General features: G+C 34.4%; 1 protein-coding gene across 4 annotated transcripts in view; it reads left to right on the top strand.

The window, feature by feature from the left end:
- NT5C2 (5'-nucleotidase, cytosolic II) overlaps nucleotides 1-17,735 on the top strand; it is an 81,144-nt gene that overhangs the window by 44,647 nt on the left and 18,762 nt on the right. Inside the window, exon 1 of one of the 4 annotated variants that reach the window (XM_034663207.1) lies at nucleotides 14,896-14,954. The exons of the other annotated variants lie outside the window; for them this stretch is intronic. The gene's annotated coding sequence lies outside the window, so the exon portion shown is untranslated. Of the gene's footprint in view, nucleotides 1-14,895; nucleotides 14,955-17,735 lie in introns of those variants that run through there. 4 annotated transcript variants of the gene reach the window in all.

The following is a 17,735-nucleotide window of genomic DNA, read 5'->3' as shown; positions in this document are numbered from 1 at the left end:
TGCTTTGACACTTTTGAAGAGTACTGGTTAGATATTTTTGTAGAATCTTCCACAATTTGGGTTTGTCTGATGTTTTTCACATGATTGAAGTATTATGCATATTTGTGAAGAACACTACAGAGATGGTGTACCCTTCTCAGAGTATAATATCAGGGGTACATAATGTTGGTAAGTCTTATTACTAGTGATGTTAACCAGTCAGCATTATACAATTATCATGTTTTTCTTTATACTTTTTTTTGGAGAGAGGAGTCAAGTAGTAGTCCATTGTGTGGCTACAGGTTTTCCCCCCACTATCTGAAAGTAGAGAGTTCCTGTGAAATTGTTTGTAAGCTGAAATGTTATAAAGCAAAGAAATAGTTACCATTAATTTATATGGAAAAATTTTTGAGGATTTCTAGCCCCCCCCCAAGTTAACCTTTCTTAGGCTTTTCTGATACCTTAAAACACATCTTGCTGATGGAAACACAAAGTAAGTTGAGGTAAAGCACAGACGTAATTCAAAGCTATGGTGGCTTGATGCTGAGATGTTGAGTGTAAGTCCCAGGGAAGAACTGTGGCAGAGCCACTCTTGCTGCTTGTGGTGCATACCGCCTTTGTAAGCGCTGCTTGCAAAACAAGTGCTGAATGCCATTTTTGCTTTTCACCTTTTTTCATAGAAGCGAAAACCCTCTTCAGATTTATTTCAGTTAGCAAAAACAAGTACAAATGTAGGTCTTTCATCAAAGTTAAGTGGCATAACTTTTTGAACTTTCAAAAAGCAGGGGATGCCTCTATATCACAAGTTGTTTATCCACTTATCTGTTGATGGATGTTTGAGTTGTTTCCCTTTGGGGCTATTATGAATAAAACTGCTATGAACATTGGTTCTACACATACTACAAGTCGTTTTGTAGATGTATATTTTTATTTCTCTTGGGTAAATACCTAGGAATATAATTGCCAGATTATATATTTACCTTATAGGAAATAGACAAATGGTTTTTAAAAGTACTGATACCATTTTAAAGTCCCACCCAGCAAACATAAAAATTCTACTTGATCCAATCCTCACCTATGCTTGATATTATCAATCCTTTGAATTTTAGCCATTTTAATAAATGTGTAGTGTTATTGTGATTTTATTTGTATTTCCCTCATAACTAGCAATGTTGAATATCTTCATGTGGTTATTGGCTATTTATATTTCTTTTGTGAAGTGCCTATTCAAATGTCTGTGTTTATTGGGATGTCTTTTTATTGTTGAGTTGTAGAAGTTTTTTATGTATTCTGAGTAGTGGTCCTTTGTCAGATACATGTCCTGTGCATATATTGATCAATATGTGTTGGTCTGTATGTTGACATTCTATTTCATTGATCGAAGTGAATATCACATTGTCATCTTGATTGATTATGTAGGTTTTTTGTTAGTCTTTAAGCCACGTAGTGTAAGTCCTCTATTCTTTTTTGTAATTGTTTTAATATTCTGTGTCCTTTACATTTCTATATAAATTTCAAAATCAGCTTATCAAATTTTCAAAAATGCCTGCTGGGATTTTGATTAGGATTGCTTTGATTTCTAGGTCAGTTTGTAGAGAATTGATGTCTTAACTACATTGAGTCTTCCAGTCCAGGAACATGATACATTGGGCCATTTACCTAATCTTCTTTAGAATTTCTTAGCAGTGTTTTGTCATTTTTGGTGTAAAGGTCTTACATATATTTTGTTACATATATCTGTTAAGTATTTCCTATTTTTTTATGTACTTGTAAATGCTATTTGATATTTTATTTTCTATTGCTAACATTTAGAAATAACAGCTGATTTTTGTATATTCTTGAATCCTGTGACTTTCTAAATTTAATTATTCATTCTAGTAGCTCTTTTATAGACTTACTAGAATTTTGTATGTACATGATCAGATCATCTGCAAGTCCCTTTTTTCTTTCCAATCTCTATATCCTTTTTTAAAATCTGTATATCTTTATATTTTGTTAGAAAAAACTTTTTTTTTTTTTGCCTTATTGCAGTAAAACCTTAGTACTTTGTTGAATAGAGGTGTTGAGAATGGACCTCTGCTGTGTTCTTGATCTTAGGGAGAGAGTGTTCAGTTTTCACTATTGAGTATGATGTTGTAGGGTTTTTATAAATGCTTTTTATCAGATTGGAAGGTTCCCTTTTATTCTTAGTTTTCTGGGAGTTTTCTTTTTAACCAGAATGAGTGCTAAATTTCATTGAATGTTTTCCTGCCTCTATTGAGATGATCCGTATGGTTTTTCTTTTTTAGCTTGTTAAAAGGATGAGTTACATTGATTGATTTCTGAATGTTCAATCAACTTTGCAGTCCTGAAGTAAATCTCACTTGGTTATGTAGTATTCGTTTTATATATTGGCAAATTTGATTTGCCGGTATTTTGTTGAGGGTTTTTGCATTATGTTCATCAGGTTTGTCGTTGTCTTACATCTGTTGAATTTTGATTTTAAGGTAATGCTGACCTCATATAATGAGTTGGGAACTGTTCCCCTTTCCTATTTTCTGAAAGTTTGGGTAGAATTGGTATTATTTTTTCCTAAGTATTTGATAGAATTAACTAGTGAAGCTATGTGGGCCAGGAATTATTTTTGTAGAAAGGTTTTAAATTATGCATTCAGCTGTTAAATATAGGGCTAGTCAGAGTTTGTTTCTTCTTGTTTTGATAATTTGTGTACATTTCACTGAGTTTTAAATTTATTGGCATAATTTTCATAATACTTTTATTACTCTTTTGATGTCTGTAGGATCTGTAGTACGTTCTCTTTTTCATTCCTGAAATTGGTAATTGTTGTCTTTTTTTCCCTTCATCAGTCTAGCAAGAGGTTTATCAGTTTTCTTGATTTTTTCCCCCTACTAAGAGCCAGCTTTTGGTTTCAGTGAATGTATGAGAATAAGGGGGATTTAAATTTAAAGGTGATTTTAAAGTTATTATATATAAGCATGAAGTTACAACCTGCTTTTATGATAATTGCTGACTATAAATAATTTCTTACAAAATTAATATAATAAAGGGCTATTCAAATACTCCAGGCACCATTATCTTTATTTGCTTAATATTTTTTAATACAGGCAGTGGCAGTAACCACTTTTATTTCTTTTTTTTTTTTTTTTTAAGATTTTATTTATTTATTTGACAGAGATAGAGACAGCCAGCGAGAGAGGGAACACAAGCAGGGGGAATGGGAGAGGAAGAAGCAGGCTCATAGCGGAGGAGCCTGATGTGGGGCTCGATCCCGTAACGCCGGATCACTCCCTGAGCGGAAGGCAGATGCTTAACCGCTGTGCCACCCAGGCACCCCAACCACTTTTATTTCTGATTATAAATTTTAAGTTTGTTTTCCTTCTGTGTTCTAACTCTTAGCATCAGTAACATTATGTTGTTGATCTACTTTCTTGCTTCAAGTGTTTATGGAAAATGCCAAATTTCTGTGCAGAATGAAATGTGGCACCATGTAATTTCTTTCATTTTTTTTCCTCCCTGTATATATTGACTTCAGAATTTAGAGGATACAGTGAAGACTTGGTTTCTTAATTTTTTTCAGAATTAGCTTGTTATATGTTAGGTGTTAATAAGTAGCAGCTATTTAAATAGCTGTCTTCTTTGTATATTACTATTTTCAATGTAGAGAAGATACTTAATAAGCATTTGATTTTTTTATTGAGGGAAGGAATAACCCAATACATGTTAATTTTATCTGAAATGAAATTATTAGTTGTGCTGTAAAACTGCATATCTAGCATAATCTGTGAATTGACTATTCTGACAAACAATATTTTGAGTGATATGGAGTTAACCATTTACAGCATAGATAGATTACTAGTTTTCATAGAATGTAGTGAAATTGATAGTGAAGCTAGGATTGATGCTTCTGAAGTATCTGGATAGGACATCACATCTCAAATGGTTTTGGAGTGGTTGAGAGAATGTGGTTATTGGCTTAGGGCCTACCTTATCACACTGTAAATTTTGCCAAAATTTATTCTGAGAAAACAGCTGCCTAGGTGAAGTTGGTTTTTTTTTTTTTTAATCCCTTGTTTTCAAATGTGGGAAATGTATATGACTTTTTCATGGAGAGAGTGGAGGATGGTATTTAACTCTGTCTTTGGTTTTCTAGAAAATGGCTGTAGCAGAACTACTTTGGTGAGAAGAGTGTCATGGTTTTGTTTGGTTTTGATTATTAACCTTTTTTTATAGTTCGTTTTGATAAGAACATTTGTTTTAAATCTTCATGCCATATGTTAGAGTTGATAGACTTAGTGGTAAATAATTTAAAACTTTGATTTGTCACTAATAAGGAAGAGGATAATTAAGGCAAAAATACATACATGGACTCTAAGAATATTAAGCTGTATTTATAGCAGTTCTAAACTTGTAATTTCCCCAAACTAAACGACATAGATCTTTGGTAGAATGAAGTTAAGTTGAGGGATTGTTAGGGTTTTTTGTTTGTTTGCTTGTTAAAAGAGAAATTACTGGCATGACTTGTATTACTTTCATAAAGAATTTTATGATTTTGTGTACAGTTTGGTACATTCATTCCTTTGAATGAAGTGTGTCACAGTGTTCAGTAACATCCATTCTGATGGGAACCTCATTATCTTCATCTCATCTGAATGCCAGCCTCATTTTTTTCAGAGAAGATCCTCTTTATCATCAGCTATTCCTATAATTAAAGTAAGCTATGTATTTTTTATGTTTTTATTAGTTTATTTGCAGGATTTCTATGTAAGATTGATGCTTTTATATAAAATTTTAAAAATTCCAAAATAAAGATCTTTCCTGTTGACATAAACTAATTTTTCCTGATTGTCTTGGACCTAAATAAATTTTAATCCTCAAATCTGCCTGTAAGATTTATATCAGTTTTGGTATTTAGCCCCTTATCTCTGTAATACTGTAGATTAACATTTTATTTCTCTAATGGGAGTATGTACATTAATTATGCTTTAACCAGTTTGTCTGCCAAGTATAGATGAGTTATATACATGAAAGTCAATGTTTAGATTCTAGGTAGTACTGAGCCACTGATGAGCAGTGGACTGTTTTATATAAAAAATGCACATGAAAAGAACATGCACATGATATGTATCAGAAAGTGGCCCTTTGCATTTTTGTCTTCCTCTGCAGATACGTGTTTCTCTTTTCCCTTCTCCTGAGGCTACTTTTTCCTTAATTAGTCCTGTTGGGTGCTCTGGTTTTCTATTTTATGAAGTTGCCCTAATGCAGGTGCTTTCTAAACAACAAATTTTGAGTTTGTGGGTCTTTATTTGAGAGCACTGTTTAGCCTTTTTTTGCTTACATGGGACAGACAGATGGATCAGAGTGATAAGTGTCCCAGGACAACTCAAGCCAAAAAAATCTTGAAAGTCCACCTAAGATTAGGGCTTTGGACTTGTGAAAAAGCAAGAAGGTTGTTTTTAACCCAGCTCCTTCCTCTCCGCGGAGTGAAGGGAATAATCTATACTGTTTATTAATTTTTTCTCTTTGGTTTTGTTTGTATAGAGGACTGCTAAAAATGTTATGTTGCTGAATTTATTGTTACAGTGGACAGTAGAGTGAAAATGGAAAACAAAGGGAGGATTAATATTTTTTAGGTTGTTTAGTGCTCGTTCATTTTTCAAGTGGCAAATAGGCATAAAAAGACCTGTGGTTTCCATTACTCTTCATATTCTGTTACTTAGTTTTATAATATTATATCCAGAAATTTATTGCTGAGGTTTCAAATGAGAAATTCTTTTCTCATCCAGTGAGTGGCATAAAGTACTTAAATCACCTCATAATTGTAGTTCACGATCTGTCTGCTAATCTGCAAAATGTGGTTTTTTTAACAAGCAAATGTTAGCCAATAGCTATTAAGTCAGAGTAATCTGAATGTAAAATGTGATTTAAGAGGAAAAAAGCCTGGGGCGCCTGGGTAGCACAGCCGTTAAGCATTAGGCTCAGGGCGTGATCCCGGCATTCCAGATCGAGTCCCACATCGCCCTCGGGTGGGAGTCTGCTTCTTCCTCTCCCTCTCCCCTGCTGTGTTCCCTCTCTCGCTGGCTATCTCTCTGTCACATAAATAAATAAAATCTTAAAAAAAAAAAAAGAGGAAAAAAGCCAGAATAATCTGTTTTGAAGGTTAAGTCCCATACACTCTGAGTTTAGGCCCAGTCTTATTTTTATCTGTACCTTAGAGGCTGTGAGGTTGTAGAAAAAGCAGAACCCTTTGAGAGTGATTGACCTTGGTTAGGATCCCAGCTCTACCTTGTGCTAGCTCTTAGCTACCAGCATGTTACTTAACCTCTCTGAGTCTCAGTTTCTTCATTTAATAAAAAAAGGGGGGGAGATGCATATGTCAGAAGGGTGGGATGGGCAATAAACTATTGGCATAAGGCTTAAATGAAATAATGTATATAGAATGATGAATGCCATGAAAGTAGTTCTCTTGCTCTAACTGGTGATACCAAGTATTGATGTACTGGACTAGAGTTGTAAGGGAAAATCTAAGGAATAAGGAAAAAAAATACCAATTTTAAACTCATTTAGGTTCCTATATATTTTAGAAAAACTGGAATGCTGGACAGATGGCAGTGGAATTTTTCATCACTCTTTTGTTATTGAATTTTCTTTTTAAGTGTTGCAGATGATCATGAACTTAATAGAAAGGTGACCTTCTTTTCTGAATAGATTTTTAATGTCAAGGTATTTGGCATCAGATTATGTTTCTATAGAAATTACTGTTTTTAGTGAAGGGTTATTTCTTAGCAGGATCATGGTAAAGAATGGATTTCTGAGAAAGCGTCCTTATTTAAATTTAAAATTTTTTCTTTATGATAAAGATATCACTGATAGGCTTCTAATAAGTGCAAGGGGAACTATTTTTTGAAACAACAAGGAACTCTTTTAAGTGAATAGAAGTAGTTGATCTTTGAGGTTGCATGAAAGACCTAAACATGAAGTAAGTTCCATGGAATTAGCATCAACATTATATATGTATAATTGTTAAATTTTCAGAAGTCTTTACCCCAAGGGAGAGTGGGATGGAGAGAGAGTTTGTTAATATTTACTTAATGCCCTTCACAGATACAGAGTGACTCTTGGTTTAGGATTATGAAAATGTATTATTTCTAAATTGGTTCATTTGTTGTTTTTGTTTTATTTTGTTTTGTTTTGTAAGTAAGCTCCACACCAATGTGGGGCTCGAACTCACAATCTTGAGATCATATGCTCTATGGACTGAGCCAGCCAGGTGCCCCTATAAATTGGTTCGTATAAATCACCTTGACTTTTCTTTTTTCAATCAAGAAGTCTGCCTTTTTCTTTCTTTTTATTGCCCCTCCTAAGCTTAAAGATCCAGAAAGAGACACATTCGAATTTTTTTCTGGCTCTAACACCTTTAAGGTTCTGAGCCATTTTGGTAAGTGCAACAGTAAGTTCCTTATTTCTGGTACCATTTAATACTAGTGGGTGTCATGGTCAGTGTCCAGTCCTTCCCATTTTTCTGAGAAATTGTCAGGAGGAAAAGAACATTTATTAAGCATGTACTATATGTACTAGAAAATATATTTTATGTACAGTGTACCTTTTAATCCTCACCACAGCCCACTGAGGTGGAGATTACTACCTCCGTTTTACAAATAGTTCACCAAGTCAGGTAAAAAAACATAGCTGAATGTAAACCCAGATCAGTTCCATTTCTTATGCTGTTCCTAGCTGTTACAGGATCAGAAATTATTTATTAACGTCTCAATGAGAAATCAGGGAAAAAGCTCATAAACAAGCAGAATCATCCTTTGTTGTTGTTCTTTCCAAAAATTGAAATCCTCTCTACGGCAAATGCATCTTTGTCTTGCATTTGAATATAATCCTTATCCTTAGAATATGGAAAGTTTGACCAGTTTTTCTTTTAATTTTTAGATGTAATAGTAAGGGAATGAAGCCTCAAGAGTACTGTGTAAATACTCTATTGCAGATGTTGTTAGAATTCTAAAATTGTACTTTTTTACTTTTTTTTTTTTAATCTTGGGAGAAATTGAAAATATATGTTAGACTCCCCTTTTGAATTTTTCTGCCCTACTCTCCTTTCCAGGCCATATCACTAGCCACCAGGGATGAAATCCAATTATCTCAAACCTAAGCATTTTGTATTAATAAGCCTAAAGTGGAGAGAGAAGATAGAATAAAGCTATTAAAATAGTACCAGAGAAGAAATTAAGAGAAACTGGTTCTTCCTAAATCAGAGGATTATCCTGCTACTAGCAGGAGTATCTTGGGACCTGTGATTTGTCATCTTATCCTGTCATGCCTAATAGATGCACTGGATGATGTTCTTTTATTGTTTTTGGAATTGAGTCAACTCAGCATTTAAATGAACGCTTTTTTGCATGGTGTATTGACTTAGACTAAAGTCCCGGGCACTCAGATCATGTTGCTGTCAGCTATTGTATATGCTCACAAAACTTACTGGCATTAACAGCATTTAAAGGAGAAAACACAATCTAAAGGAAGAAGTATTATATATTGTTGTTATGCTGTCACCAAAGACCTCTCAAACCAGGTAGAGCACCTTTTCACCTCCCTTTTTAAAAATTGTGGTAAATATACATAAAATTTACTATTTTATCTATTTAAATATGTAATTAGTGGCATTATGTACATCTACGATGTTGTGCAACCCTCACCACTGTCCATTTCCACAACTTTTTCATCATCCCAAATAGAAACTACCCATTCAGCAGTAACTTCCCATCACCTCTTTACCTCAGCCTCTATAACTTCTAATTACTTTTTTCTGTGAATTTACCTATTTTAGATATTTCATGTGAGTGAAATCATAATATTTGTCCTTTTGGGTCTGGCTTCTATCTCTTAGTAGAATGTTTTCAAGTTTTGTCTATGTTTTAGCATATATCAGAATTTCATTCCTTATTATGGCTGAATAATATTCCATTATGTGTACATATTACATTTTGTATATCCATCATCCATCAGTGGATATTTGGGTTGTTTCCACCTTTTGGCTATTTTGAATAATGCCACTGGGAACATTGGTATACAAGTATCTTTTTGAGTCTTTGCTTTTTTCTTCTGGGTATATAACCTGGAGTGGAATCGGTGAATCATATAGTAATTATATGTTTAACTTTTTGAGAAAGTCCCAAACTTTTTTCCATAGTGGCTGCACCATTTTACATTTCCACTAGCAGTGAGTGCATGAGGGTTCCAATTTGTCTACATCCTTGACAACACTTGTTATCTTCAGGTTTTTGTTGTTTTGATAATAGTCATTTTAATGGGTGTGAGGTTGTATCTCATTGTGGTTTTGATTTCCATTTCCCTAATGGCTGGTGATGTTGAGTACCTTTCATATGCTTAGTAGCCATTTGTATGGTATATCTCATTTGGAGAAATAGCTATCTTAGTCATTTGTCCGTTTCTTAATTGGATTGTTCAGCTTGTTGAGTTATAGGATCTCTTTAAATAGTTTGGATATTAACCTTTTATCAAGTAAATAATTTGCAGGTATTATCATTCTGTGGGTTTATCATTTTTTGTTCTTGATAGTGTCTTTTGATGCAGAAAAGTGTTTAATTTTTATGAAGTCCAGTCCATCTATTTTTTCTCTTGTTGCCTGTGATTTTGCTGTTGCAAGAAATCAACATAGCAGAGATTTTCCCCTACGTTTTCTTCTAAGAGTTTCATAATTTTAGACCTTATATTTAGGTCTTTGATCCATTTTGAGTTAATTTTTGTATGTGGGGTAAGGTAGGGATTCAACTTCATTCTCTTGCATGTGGATATCTCTCAACACCATTGACAAGACTGTCCTTCTCTCCCTGAATGGTCTTGGCATCCTTGTAAAAAATAATTTGACTGTATATGCACCAGGTGGCACTTTTTAAAAATAAAATATATGACAATGTAAACATTTGTGTTGTGCTTCAGCATTTCTTCTGAAAGAAAGATCAGGCTCCGTGTAATAATGAATTAAATTAATATGGAACACTAGCTGAGTGGAACTTAACTGTGGCTGGTGTGTAAACTGGATATATCTGTTGAAGTTCTTAGTGTGACAACAATGTCTATTAAAGTTTCCTGAAAAGTTTTTGGTATAAACTAAGGAAGATAACCTATCTCAGAAAAGCTAAAAAAATTCTCATTGTCCCACATCATGAGTACTCAGGGCATCTTTCTTACAACTTGAAAAACGTAGAACTTGTACATTACTTTACTCCACATTCTCCCAAACAGATTGTCTCTATACAAGAGATTTTTGTGTTAGGGAAGAAGCACCTTTAAGTCATTAAAAGTTATTAACCTATTTATATCTTCTGACTTATTCTTGAGGGATTTATCACTTTGTGAATGAATCAAATGTATATAGTAGAAGATTAAAAGAATATAAAAATAGTTGTCATTTGATAAGTAAAATGTGTTCATTATTCCTCTTAGTGATCTATTTTTTTTCTAAAAGGACTTTTAAATTGGGTTTTCGTTTGTTTTTCTGAAACAATAGAAAAAAAGGATAAGTTGAGTGTTTGAACAGAGAAACTAGGGTGTTTGATAAAAAGAAGAAAAACCTCCCAAAGCAAATGATCCCTTTCCAAAAAGAAAAATCTAGGATTGTGGTTGATAAAATTATTAATAAAAATAAATTAGAAAACACCCACAAACAAAATAAAAATCTAATCAGTATGTATTGTGCAAGGCATAACGCCTCAGGGAGTGATTATTTTGAATGGTAGAAGGCTCATTTGGATGAGTAAGTTCCATTACGTTAGTCCTCAACTCAGAAAAAAGAGTTGTGAAGATGCAAAGTGATAATTTAGTACTAGAGAACAATCAGTGATTAGTATCAAGTATGCATTCAAAATAAGCTGAACTCTATAGAGCCTATGGTTGAATGGGTTTGCATAACTGGAGGGTTCTTTATTTATAGTATTGACTGTCAAGCAATAAAATATACTTTATGTAAATCTCCAAAAGGGATTTGAGGTGACTTGCAAAATTAAACACATATAATGTGGGTCAGAAGACTACTTTTTATAAAAGAAAGCCTGTAATGAAATATGCTTCCAAATAGATATCCTTCATATAGTCACCTTATTAGGGAAAACTTTCTCCAGTATCACTGTCATCTATCTTTCTTTTCTTTCTCTTCTGTCTCTTTCTTCTCTTTCTTTTCTAGATTTTATTTTTAAGTAATCTTTACACCCAGCGTGGGGCTTGAGCTCACAACCCTGAGATACAGAGTTCTCACGCTCTACCGACTGAGCTAGCCAGGCACCCTTTTGCTGTCATTTCTTGAACATTTTAGGAATTCTTTTTGGAATTGTTTTCATAGCCAGTTTATAAAGACAAGAAAATCTGCTTCATCACTTCATGAAATAGTCACCTGTTTTTTAATCCACTTTGATTTGCCCTTTTATTCACTCGTTGCTCTGAAGAACTTTACCCCCCTTTATTTTGGAATGACCTTTTTTTTTTTTTTTTAAAGTAGGCTCCATGCACAGTGTGGGATTAAAACTCAAAACCCTAAGATCAAGAATTGCATGCTCTACTGACTGAGCCAGCCGGATGCCCCACTTTTCCTCCCTTTAAATTAAATTCATCCTCTGTTGACAAAAAATGTGCTGCTAGGGAGGATATCTAGAACAATGTGCTATAGACTCTGCAAGTAAGTTTGAAAGAATTTTGAACTTGTTCTGAGTAATGGTTGCATTATTGGAATAAATATATTGACTTGGGGAGTGATTATTTTGAATGGGAGAAGGCTCATTTGGCTGAGTAAGTTCTATTATGTTTGCTTTTAAAAGACATTATTTGGGGAGGGGATGGGGAAAATAAAAGGCATTATTTTATGTCAAATCTCATACATTCTCTGAATGTTTGCTTTATCCTGGGGTTAATGGTCACTGAGAAAAGGACAAAATGATAATGAAGTCAAGCTGTGTAATGAAGATTTAAGGTTAGTGGTTAAAAGCCCGCTGGGTCAGGGAACTCTAATAGTGGAGGTTACGTAGGCAGATCATGAGGTGATTCTGATTCTTTCAATCTTTGGGAACATTGGTTTGGTTTGACAGTCATAGGAAGGAATCAAATTCAGGTAGTTATAGTTGTTCTGTCATAATTGTTAGGCACTGTGATCGGGGACCACATTAAGTGACTGCATAAAGATTCCTTTATTTCCTAAGTTTTTTTATCCACCCTCCCAATTTTTCTTTGAGATAAATAGAATAACAGGATTATCTAGGATACTCTGTGGTTATTGAAGAGTGAATTTACTTCCATCTGGATTTGCAATTCAGTAAGTACCTAAATTCTGTTTACTTCAAGACTCTGAGGAGGATAGTCAAAACATTTCAATTAGGCGGGAAAGCTTGTGTGGAAGTTTATGACCTAAAGTCTACACTAGACTTTGCACACTGGTGGCCCATGGACCCAGCTCAGACCACAGACTGTAGTTGGCTCAAATAGAGATTGTTGGTTTTTAAAATTGAGTCAGTAGTTAAAAAGTGAGAGGTAGAAGTAAAAAATTTGGGCTGGCTATTATCACACAATTGGCAACATTTGGCTCTAGTTCCCATAGGGTAGCTGAGGATGAGTCGCTGGGTAGCTAAGTAGCTATTTCCCCCTTTAGGCAAGATATGCACCAATGCTTATTAGCCCATTTTGCACAATAATTGAACACTGATAGAGATGTTTGGAACATATTACCTGAATCTGAGTCTCAGAAAGTCTGTCTGGTGAACTTTAAAGTACCTTGAGATATTGGCTATAAAAATGATCTGTTTAAGGTTGAATAAATCATGTTTAGTTCTTAAGAAGACTTCCTGGGCTGGGTTAATTGGCCCTTTTTCTGTCCATCTGTACCTCCCTAGTCACATTGTGGAATTGATCTTCTTTTTTTTTTTTTTTTTTTTTTTTTTAAAAATTTTTTNCGCCCTGAGCCGAAGGCAGACGCTTAACCGCTGTGCCACCCAGGCGCCCCTGGAATTGATCTTCTAAAATTTGTTATAACTATCTAATTGTATATCCCCGTAATACCGTTTGAGCTCCTTCAAGCCGCTGACCATGGGTTGTTTTTGTTCTTAGCATCTAGTACCTGGTACACAGAAGGGATCCAAATGTTTGTTATAGTGCTGTAACTTCAGTGCCGGCGTTTGTTTTGTGTTAGTAAAAGCATTTGAGTGCGATGATCTGTTCTTATTTTGGTGAAAAGAATTACATAATAGCTGTTTCAATTTTAAAATTATAAGCAGCTCCTTTAGTTAGGATTTTTAAAGTTCTTGTCTCAATTTTTCAGTTTTTCTGTTTTAAATTGAAAGCCATACTTTCTGGATGGAAACTACACTTACTATGGTGAGCACTGCATAATGTATCTGTTGTGCACCTGACACTAATACAACATTGTATGTTTTTTCATTTTATTTTAAAATAGTAATTTTTAAAACAAATCTCTTTCTTACCATTTAATTTTGCTTTTGCAGTGAATTGAAATTGGCAGTCTTCCAAATTCCACTTGTTTATTTACATTCTTAACCATTTGGGAGTTGATTTTATTTTATATTACTAAAAGTGTTGCATGGCATCTAGCTTTTGTATTTTAAGTAAATTAAAATTAAGATCATTTTTAGAAATTTTCAGTTATCTTTTTAGGATCATTTGCGATCTCTTGGATTAGAAATAGAAGTTTTTACTATGTCTGTGTTATTGTGTTAGGGGTTTTCAAATAGTTTTTAAAAAGTGGGAAAAAATCCTCTGTTGTTTATATGAGAATTGGAAAGGTTTTATTTAAAATCTCCTTAATGAAAATGTGAATCAATTTGCCTTTTCTAGTTACAGTCTCAGAGAACCGACATTGCCTAACCTAAGTAGAGAATGTTGATGTTAATCACATTCACAGCGTAAAAGCAAGTAACTATTCTTGGGTGGTTGGGTTGGATATTTGTCTTTCATAGCGATTGGTGGTGGTGGTTTTTCCTAGTTGTAATGTTTTAGGACTTTTAGACATTATATTTGGTCATTTTTGCTCTTTTATTTAGTAACATCTTTCTTTCACAAGAAAGTTGGAGGAGTCAAACCATATGTTTTAAAAACCTAAACGTCTCTAGGGAAAGTGACTCCCTGTAAAGTTAAACATAAAGCGTGTCTTAAAAGTGTCAATACCTTATATGTATCTTCAAGTCGGTGATTTTACTAGACTAGGTAGTTTCTCTAACTTTATGAAAGTAGAATAACAAGACCCTGCCCTCTGAGGGCAAATACCACTGATAGAATCACAATAAAATTTTCCTTCTATTCCATATTTAGACATCTGATTAGATTTTTAGCAGCGTGATGTTGGTTCTTGTCTGTATCAAGATGACAAATTTCGGTGTTGGAAGGGTAGAAGAGTAGGTAGTTAGGTACAAGTAGACGTACTTTAAATGGGTGCTTAACAGCAAGATGAGACTACTCTGGTTTATTCTTGTATCCTTTTTTAGCCTGTTTCACGTACCGTAGTTCAATTTTAAATTTTGTTTACCAGCTGCATTCAGTTTTTGTCATATAAACCTGAAATGTGCTAGAGAAAATAAAAAGCAAAATAAATTTCTTTTTCTGCTTATCTTTTAACTTAATATTTCATGATCAGACTTGGCTTGTATTCCAGGCTCAGGATGTCAGGAAATTTAAATAATGCACAATACTTAGGCTTATCTTCAACACCCTTGTTTTGTTATGGCCATTTAGATGAACTTAGTGATGGTCAGAGGCTTCTAATTAGGAGGGCAGTAACTCCTGTAAATACCAGTATCCAAATGGGGTCTCTCTGTTCCAGCCCATCGCAACAGTTTTAAAACCAGTTTTTGTTTTTGTTTTTGTTTTGTTTTGTTGCTTTGTTTTGTTTTTTAACAGGAGAGCCAGTGTAACTCCTTCAAGACTGGAGTGGCACTCTGCATCTGCGTCTGCCTCATGTGAGTTCTCATTTTGGCAGCAGCACTCTGCTAGGCTGGAACCTCTGTAGAGGTTTGCCCTTCCTTTTTCTAAAGTCTGTAAACTACTATACACATTGTGTCTTGGTGGCAAAGGTAACAAGTGCATGAGAATTTTAGACTTCCCTGCAGAAAGATTTTGTCTCATTTCAAAGAGATGGTCTCCTCTAACATAGGTTCTATCTTGTATGAACAACATTTCTCAAAACAGAGCCCGTAACTTTCATCCCCACAACACATAGTTGATACTTTTTGGAGAACTGTTTTTTCCTTACAGATTATGGAGTAAAGAATATCTTTAAATGCTCTCAGTAGCTTCAGCTTTCAAAGCTTTGGTTGTTCCCTTTATAGTCTCGTTACGTAACCTGAGAACACCGTGTGCTGCTCTGGTGGCTGAAGCACTCCTCTTTCCTGGACTCTGGCCCTTGAAATAACTTCTTTGAACATTGGGTAAATTAGGTTAGGCTTGAGGACTTTCTTGAGGAAGAAATAAGCAGTGAATGTGTGAGATTATGTTTACTCTGAATTATTGGCTGTGTTTTGGAAAGTCAGTTGTAAGAATTGAGCTTGAAGTTATGCATCATTTACTCGCCAGTTTTGCAAGAGAAATTGAAATTAGAGCCTTTGCAGCTGTGGAGAGGCATAGAGCTCTATGGTCTGAGGTTATGTATGTGGTTCCCCACAAGTATCAAGGCTGACTTTGAAGGGCCTGATAATTAAAAAAAGGAATTTTGCTTTCATTCATTTATTTTTCAAGGAATGGTGATACTTTGTAGGCTTTGGGACTAGTCATTTTTGCTACCAGGTCAGAACAAAATGTGATTATCAGTTCATTCCCAAGGGATACTCAGAACAAACTTGTGATCTGTGCAGCTACAGTTCTGGTTGTACTGTATAGTGCTCTAGCGGATGATTTAATGACCTGGGAATTCGTTTTACTGAAATGATTATCCGGGAAGCTTATGAGAAAATGTCAATAGCTTGTAGGCCTTACTGATTAATATAGAGCTTAGTGAAATAGTGTTGTCAAAGTGGAACTTGAACTCTCTTTGCTAAATCCATTCCCGCCTGTGACTAGAGCAGTTTATTTTGGACTAGGTGAAAGAAATTGGAGGGAGGGTAGTGTGTTTCAACACCTAAGCTTAAGTTTTGATGGCCTATGTAATCGAGAAATTCATTTTTAACAGTGGTAGTATATCCCTCCACAAAGAGCTTTGGATGAGACTCAGGGAGACCTAAATTCTGGTTTAAGTTTACATTTGTACTTGCTGTGTAACTTCAGGTCAGCAAATGGGGAAAATTCATTGTATTTTTAGGAAGTACCCTAAACTCATTGGTAAAAGGAAATTTAAGGTATTTATTTCTATAGGTGCAATTACTAGAAAGTCACCTCAGTCGAACACTTGGAATAAAGATAAATGTGGCAAGTGTGTAGTGTTTTATTTTCTGCTGTTTAAGGGTTTGTGCTGGCAAAATGGGGATTTGAGTTCTCCTCCCCCCATATTTTTTTTCTTCACTAAAAATTCTGAAAAAAATAGATTTGGGTTTCAATCCAGAGTGTCTCCTACAACACAGGCTTTAATCACCATTACTCCATCACTATAATTACCTGATCTCTAACTGGGGAAAATGGCTCATTTAGGGGTCAGCTTGGGTGGGGGTGATTAAGGTTTGTTTGGGTTTTTTTGACTCCCGTTCTTAAGGTGTATCCAGCAAATTATTCTTCTGAAAAAATTAGTAATTGAAAAGATTTTATATGGGCCAAATCCTGTAAGCGTGAATGTCAGTGGATTATCCAAATTGCTTAACTAGACTGGAATTTTGTTTCATTAAATATTGTTTGAAATAAGTGGGGCTTTGTTAGGATTGAGAAAGTTTTTTTATGAAAATTTTGTTAAAAGAGATTTACTCTCAGGTGGAATGGAAGCACAGTATTGGGTGAGAGACATTATTTTATATTCTCAGAATAATTCAAATTGACATCAGTCAATACTACTTTCCTGGTTTTATTATAATACACCAGCTTTTATTCTTTTAGTGTGTAATGAATATACAAGCACTTCCTTTGTCACAGTGTACATCATTTGGATTTAAGAATTCCACACTCGTGGATTCCAAAAGGGTTTTTGGGGTTTTTTTGGTGGAAGAGGGTGATGATGGAGATGGATTTAACAGAGAAAATACATAGCCAGTTTTGGGAATATTAGTGTTAGCATTAGCGTTAAATTATTTTTACCCCTGAGATGACAAAAGAAATGACAGCTGCTTTTGTCATTATTCTGAGATGAGACTCAAGGGCCTCCTCTCCTAAAGGGCCTTAAAAATGTTAGGCTTTTAAGATATAACAGATGTTTATTAAAAGATTTTGAAAGCTCACCCTGCTTTTTTAACATTTCAACCTAATTTAAAAGTAACGGATATATACATTAATATGTTACAAGTTGTAAAAGTACAGAAGGTAAAAGTGTACTTCCATCCCCATTTCTTAGCTACTCAGTTCCCTTCTGTGGAAGTGACCAGTATTACTGGTTTCTTGTATGTAGTTCCAGAAATATTCTAAAAGATTGCTTTTGGCAAGGAAAAGTTGAATAGTACTCATTAAGATAATAGCACTAATTTAGGTCGCCAGACTAATTGCAGTGAAAAGTCAGTTTGAGCCATAGGCTGTATATTAATTTCAGATAGAAGAACAATAGTAATATAATAATAATAATAATAATAACTGCATTATTGTGAGATAAAAATGAATGGATTTTTTTTTTT

Source organism: Ailuropoda melanoleuca, chromosome 6 (genome assembly GCF_002007445.2).
Source record: "Ailuropoda melanoleuca isolate Jingjing chromosome 6, ASM200744v2, whole genome shotgun sequence".
In the NCBI taxonomy this organism is placed as follows: domain Eukaryota; kingdom Metazoa; phylum Chordata; class Mammalia; order Carnivora; family Ursidae; genus Ailuropoda; species Ailuropoda melanoleuca.
The sequence above is the reverse complement of the archived record's forward strand: the minus strand, read 5'-3'. Positions and strand labels throughout refer to the sequence as shown.